This window comes from Odontesthes bonariensis, chromosome 7 (genome assembly GCF_027942865.1).
Source record: "Odontesthes bonariensis isolate fOdoBon6 chromosome 7, fOdoBon6.hap1, whole genome shotgun sequence".
Classification (NCBI taxonomy): Eukaryota; Metazoa; Chordata; class Actinopteri; order Atheriniformes; family Atherinopsidae; genus Odontesthes; species Odontesthes bonariensis.
In genome coordinates this window covers 8,389,095-8,395,643 of record NC_134512.1, presented here as the reverse complement: position 1 = coordinate 8,395,643, position 6,549 = coordinate 8,389,095, and positions in this window count along the sequence as shown.

The following is a 6,549-nucleotide window of genomic DNA, read 5'->3' as shown; positions in this document are numbered from 1 at the left end:
CAGAAACTCAAGAGTTTCCCATGAAGAGATGAGGAGGTTACCTGCTGAATGGTAGAAGATTTCAGATGAAAGAAGAGTGCACATTAATGTACAAACATTCATGTCCCTCAATTTAATGAAAGGACTAATTTCACAATGTAATTTAAGGTAAAAGAGCTTCACTGAAAGAGTAAATTATTAAAGAGCAGCCTCTTTGACTGCTCTACTTTTCCATGTTTTGCGATTGATTACCGATGCATTCATATGTATATATATATACATTACAGACCAAAAGTTTGGACACACCTTCTCATTCAATGAGTTTCCTTTCTTTTCATGACTATTGACATTGTAGATTCACACTGAAGGGATCAAAACTATGAATTAACACATGTGGAAATATGTACTTAAAGGTAGGGTAGGAGATCCTGGATTTTGAGTCCAGCGAAGCTGCATTTTGAAAATACACAGGTAAAAAGTCCCAACCCTTTTCTTCACTTTCCCCCCGAAGGCACGCCTCTAGAGTACATGAACGCGCACGAGCACGAAGGTGCACGAGCGCTGTTCTGACAGCAAGCATCGATCGTTGCCGTATTTAGTATTTAGTATTTAGTTTATGCTAACTATACGTTTAATAATGCTAGGTGCTAGCCAAGCTGGCTCTAGTTTAGCTTCCTGCCAAGCTTCGTTCATGGAGCAGGGTACGCGCACAGGGGGAAGGAGGGGGAAGGAGGGGGAGGGGGAGGGGGAGGGGGAGGGAGGAGCAGATTGCAGTTTGATAGACGGCATCAGAATCCAATCATTGTGAACGGTCCGTTCACAATGATTGGATACTGTTTTTCCTAGATTGTACGTTCTAGAGGCCACTAAAACTTTTCATATTTGTGTCAAAACTTTTAATTAATTGGTTGCAATGGGGGTGTGAAGAGTATTTCAAGCAATATGTAAAAAAATGTTCCAGAAAAAGATCCCCTACCCTGCCTTTAACAAAAAAGTGTAAAACAACTGAAAATACGCCTTTTATTCTAGTTTCTTCAAAGTAGCCACCTTTTCCTGTGATTACTGCTTTGCACACACTCTGCATTCTCTTGATGAGCTTCAAGAGGTAGTCACCTGAAACGGTTTTCACTTTACAGGTGTGCCCTGTCAGGTTTAATAAGTGGGATTTCATGCCTTATAAATGGGGTTGGGACCATCAGTTGTGTTGTGCAGAAGTCAGGTGGATACACAGCTGATAGTCCTACTGAATAGACTGTTAGAATTTGTATTGAAAAAAGCAGCTAAGAAAAGAAAAACGAGTGGCCATCATTACTTTAAGAAATGAAGGTCAGTCAGTCCGAAAAATTGGGAAAACTTTGAAAGTGTCCCCAAGAGCAGTCGCAAAAACCATCAAGCGCTACAAAGAAACTGGCTCACATGAGGACCGCCCCAGGAAAGGAAGACCAAGAGTCACCTCTGCTGTGGAGGATAAGTTCATCCGAGTCACCAGCCTCAGAAATCGCAGGTTAACAGCAGCTCAGATTAGAGACCATGTCAATGCCACACAGAGTTCTAGCAGCAGACACATCTCTAGAACAACTATTAAGAGGAGACTGTGTGAATCAGGCCTTCATGGTAGAATAGCTGCTAGGAAACCACTGCGAAGGACAGGCAACAAGCAGAAGAGACTTGTTTGGGCTAAAGAACACAAGGAATGGACATTAGACCAGTGGAAATCTGTGCTTTGGTCTGATGAGTCCAAATTTGAGATCTTTGGTTCCAACCACCGTGTCTTTGTGCGATGCAGAAAAGGTGAACGGATGGACTCTACATGCCTGGTTCCCACCGTGAAGCATGGAGGAGGTGTGATGGTGTGGGGGTGCTTTGCTGGTGACACTGTTGGGGATTTATTCAAAATTGAAGGCATACTGAACCAGCATGGCTACCACAGCATCTTGCAGCGGCATGCTATTCCATCTGGTTTGCGTTTAGTTGGACCATCATTTATTTTCCAACAGGACAATGACCCCAAACACACCTCCAGGCTGTGTAAGAGCTATTTGACCAAGAAGGAGAGTGATGGGGTGCTGCGTCAGATGACCTGGCCTCCACAGTCACCGGACCTGAACCCAATCGATATGGTTTGGGATGAGAAGGACCGCAGAGTTAAGGCAAAAGGGCCAACAAGTGCTAAGCATCTCTGGGAACTCCTTCAAGACTGTTGGAAGACTACTCCCTAAATGTGGATAAAACACAGGCCCTAATATTCAATTTCATGCCATCATTAGATCTTAAAAATAAGTACAAATTCAACTGGGATTCTTCCTCTATTAAATACTTGGGTGTGAAATTAACAAAGGATATATCACATTTATTCTTGGAAAATTATACAAGTATTAATTTTCAGATAAAGGAGGAACTAGACAGATGGGTCTCCCTGCCCCTGGAGCTTGGCAATAGGATTTTGACAATAAAGACAAATATTTTACCCAGATTACTTTACCTGTTCCAGTCTTTACCCATTTGTGTTCCTGATTGTCAATTTAGAGAGTGGGATAAGAGGATATCTCGTTTTATCTGGAATGGCAAAGCTCCCAGGGTGAGATACAAGACTCTACAGTTGCCAAAGTGCAGCGGGGGGGATGGGCTTACCAAGACTTAAAGATTACTATTTAGCGGCACAAATAAGACCGTTGTTGCTCTGGTGCAACAAAGACTACTCTGCAAAATGGAAAGAGTTAGAATTATCAATGTCAGACAGGCCTTTACAGAGTCTATTAGGAAACCCAATGTTGGCTAAACAATATGATTTCCAGAGCCGGTGGACTAGATTCTCTATGGAAATCTGGTCTGGCCTGGCGAAACAACTCAATATTCAGAACGAAATTAGAATTTTAATGTGGCCAACTCATGATCCAGATTTCAAACCAGGTTTAGGTGATGGAGGTTTCATTCAATGGGCGAGGAAAGGACTCTCCACATTATGCCTAGTAATTAAAAACCAGGATTTTATAGACTTCAAAACCATCTCAGATAGATACGGTCTTGCTCGACAGGATTTTTATAGGTACCTCCAACTTCGGCATTACTTTGATAAAAACATTAAAGGACTTATACAGGAAAACCTATCAAGTATTACAGAAATGTTTATCAAAGCATACAATACAAAACTGTCCAGAAAGATCATTGGAGAACTATACAGATATATAACTGAATTAAGAGGCCACTCAACAAACTATATTAAGGAGAAATGGGAAAAAGAACTGGGAACTGTAATTACTTCTGAAGAATGGACAAATATGATTGACACACAAATTACCACTACGACCTCACACCTGTGGAGAGATTTTTCCTGGAAAAATGGCATTAGATTTTTCATAACACCTAAGCAAAAGTCTAAGCAGACAGGACTACAACCTACTTGCTGGAGAGGATGTGGACATGGTATGGCAGATCATACACATGTATTCTGGAGCTGTCCCACTCTTAAATCATTCTCGGATAGAGTCCAAAACATAATTAGAGAAGTCCTGCAGTATAATTTTGATTTTACCTGTTTATCATTCTACCTGGGTAACATAGATAAGGAACTACCAAAGAAAGACAGATATCTCCTGAAAATCTTTATGGCCGCAAGTAAAAAAGCCATAACAAGGAGATGGCTCAAAACAGAACCTCCCACGGTTAAACAGTGGAAAGCCATAATCAAAGACATCCAAACTATGGAACTATTGACTTTTAGCCTCAGGTTACAAAGGGGCAAAGGTGATGCCCTCTGGGAAAAATGGGACACCTACATCGCAGGAGGGGGTGATGACCTATCTTGATGCCTTGTGCAATCTGGTAATGAAAAGCAATGACCAGAATGTTTTAGGCTCCATCAATGCAGACTTACTGGTATGGGGTTTTAGATCTCCTGAAATCCACCACCAGCTCTTTGGTCTTGGTGGTGTTCAGGAGCAAACAGTTATTTTTGGTCCAGCCAGTAAAGGCCTCCACAAGGTCCCTGCACTCCTTCTCCTGCCCACCATGCACACATGCCACAACAGCCATATCATCAGAATACTTCTGAATGTGGCAGGACTCTGAAGCCTGGTTTATAGTCGGTAACGCAAGACGCAACGCAAGCCCTTGCGCGGTTGCAAGCCCCCCCTTGCGTGCTTGCGTGTGTCACCTCAATTTTCTAAACTTCACGCAAGACGCAAGACCCGAGCAGAGCTATAGAGTAGCCACTCTGGACGCAAGCACAAGCCACTATCTACATCATATCCGGCGGCGTGTTCATCTTCCGGTTTCATCCCCTAATAAAAGACCGCTGTTTTCAAACGCCAAGGTAGAAAGCGGCGAAGAAGAAGAAGAAGAAGAAGAAGCATGAATCCCATAGACATAATATATTATATATATTATGTCTATGATGAATCCACTCGAAGAGAGACTTGCCGAAGAGGTCCTGGAGGTGAATTTCCTTTCATCGTAGTAGGCTTGTCATTGAAAAAACCCGCTACTCCACCTACTGTCCTGGCGGTGAATCGCCACGCAGCACATGCAAGCGCCGGCAAAGCTAAATGAAGCATAAACGTCTCGAGCCATTAAAGCTGCAGTCTGCAGGATTTGTTGTTGTCATACGTAAAGTCCTACTTTTTGGCATTTTAAGAGTTTACATGATCTATCAGAACGCTTGAAGTTGAAAACGGTGACCTCCGTAGTCGTAAAATGCAAGAAATGCTTATTTTTTAACCAAAAAATAAAAAGTTATTCAACTTCCTGTCCCGCCCCATCAAAACACATGAGAACTCGTGCACGTCTAGGTGCACGCCAGATGCGCGTACACGACTCCTCATTCATCAACTCACCTGTCATTTGTGATCATGGAAGACACAGTAAGTAGACTAGCCCGTAATGAAGTTCAATAGTCTAGATAAATAAGCGTGGGGACGAGCCTACCTTGTATCGCGCGTGCACAATCGGTGATTGACAGGCAGCAGAGCCCAGCTCGTAACCTGATTGGTTACCTTTTACCGGTCCGGTCTGCAATTTTGTAAACAAACCTGCTGGCTTTGGAGGGACCTAGCAGGACATATAGGGGACCTAGAGAACTCATTTTTTTTTTGTATTGGGGTATTTAATGTACTACTTTCAGAATCCCCGGACAGTTCCAGGCATTATGCTTGAAAAAGAGTTGCAGACTGCAGCTTTAACACTAGCGCAAGACGTGGCGATCTGCTTGCAACCCTGAGGCTCCCCTGAGTTTTTTTTTTTTTTCTGTTTTATTTTTGTTTTTTTGTGAATATGCGCATGTATGCTTATATGACTAGGTTTGGCAATCATTAGGATGTGTGCATGCATTTTTTTTATTTTTTTTTTTAATTTTTTTTTTTTTTTTGTTTATTTTTTTTCCTTCTTTTTTTTCTCTTATTTCTGTTGTTTCTCGTTTGTTTTTTAGGTCGCATAGCTGGTATTTGAATTGTTTCGCCACACCTGATTGTGACCTGAAAAGATAGAAAAATAAAGTTTAAAAAAAAAAAAAGACTGTTGGAAGACCAACCTCTTGAAGCTCATCAAGAGAATGCCCAGAGTGTGCGAAGCAGTAATCAAAGCAAAAGGTGGCTAGTTTGAAGAACCTAGAATATAAGACATATTTTCAGTTGTTTCACACTTTTTTGTTAAGTATATAATTCCATATGTGTTAATTCATAGTTTTGATGCCTTCAGTGTGAATCTAGAATCTTCATAGTCATGAAAATAAAGAAAACTCTTTGAATGAGAAGGTGTGTCCAAACTTTTGGTCTGTACTGTATATATATATATACACCAAGGTGAAAATAAAGAGAAATACCTCAGAAAATTACCCACAGCCCAAAGCCACACAGGCTTTGTCCAAACAACAGCACATACATACAAACTTCTCATCGCAGAAATAATGAAGATAAGCAGAAAATCCTCTCATCTGAGAGGTGGAGGAGTGATTTGTTTATTTCTTAATAAGTGCATGGCAAATTAACTAAAAACTAAAAAATTATCAAAATAGTTATTCATTTTGTAAACAACTAGCTTGTTTAACAGCAAATTAAAGGTATAAGCTTATAAAATTTCTGACCTAACAATGATCTTTAGCCCTTTAGGACCCATGGTGGCACAGGTGTAACAAATGATTGAAACTAGAATAAATTGACCAAGAATAGGCAATGTTACAGATCTTTTGCACTTGTGGGACCTGAAAATGATTTTCAGAAATGTGATCTATGTGGTCCATTTGTTGTTTGTTTTTTAACATTGTCAATCATTTTTCTCTAAGGAAAATGGCTCTGGTTCTTATGGGTTAAATGGATTAAGAAAGCAGTACTGACAATGACTAACCGTCCAAACCAGCCCCCACAGAACACCTTAAATGAGAACAGCTACTTGGGGTTACAACCAAAACCACCCTGCTGCTTCCTGTTCAGTTGTTGCAGTTGTGGTTTGTGGGTTACGTTTACCGACAGTCCTTTTTTTTTCTTTTTTCATTTAACTTTAAAACAAGGTCAGACACGTAAGATGTAGGATACAAAGTGCTGAAACTCTTTTATTTAAATAAAATCAATAAAAGGCAAC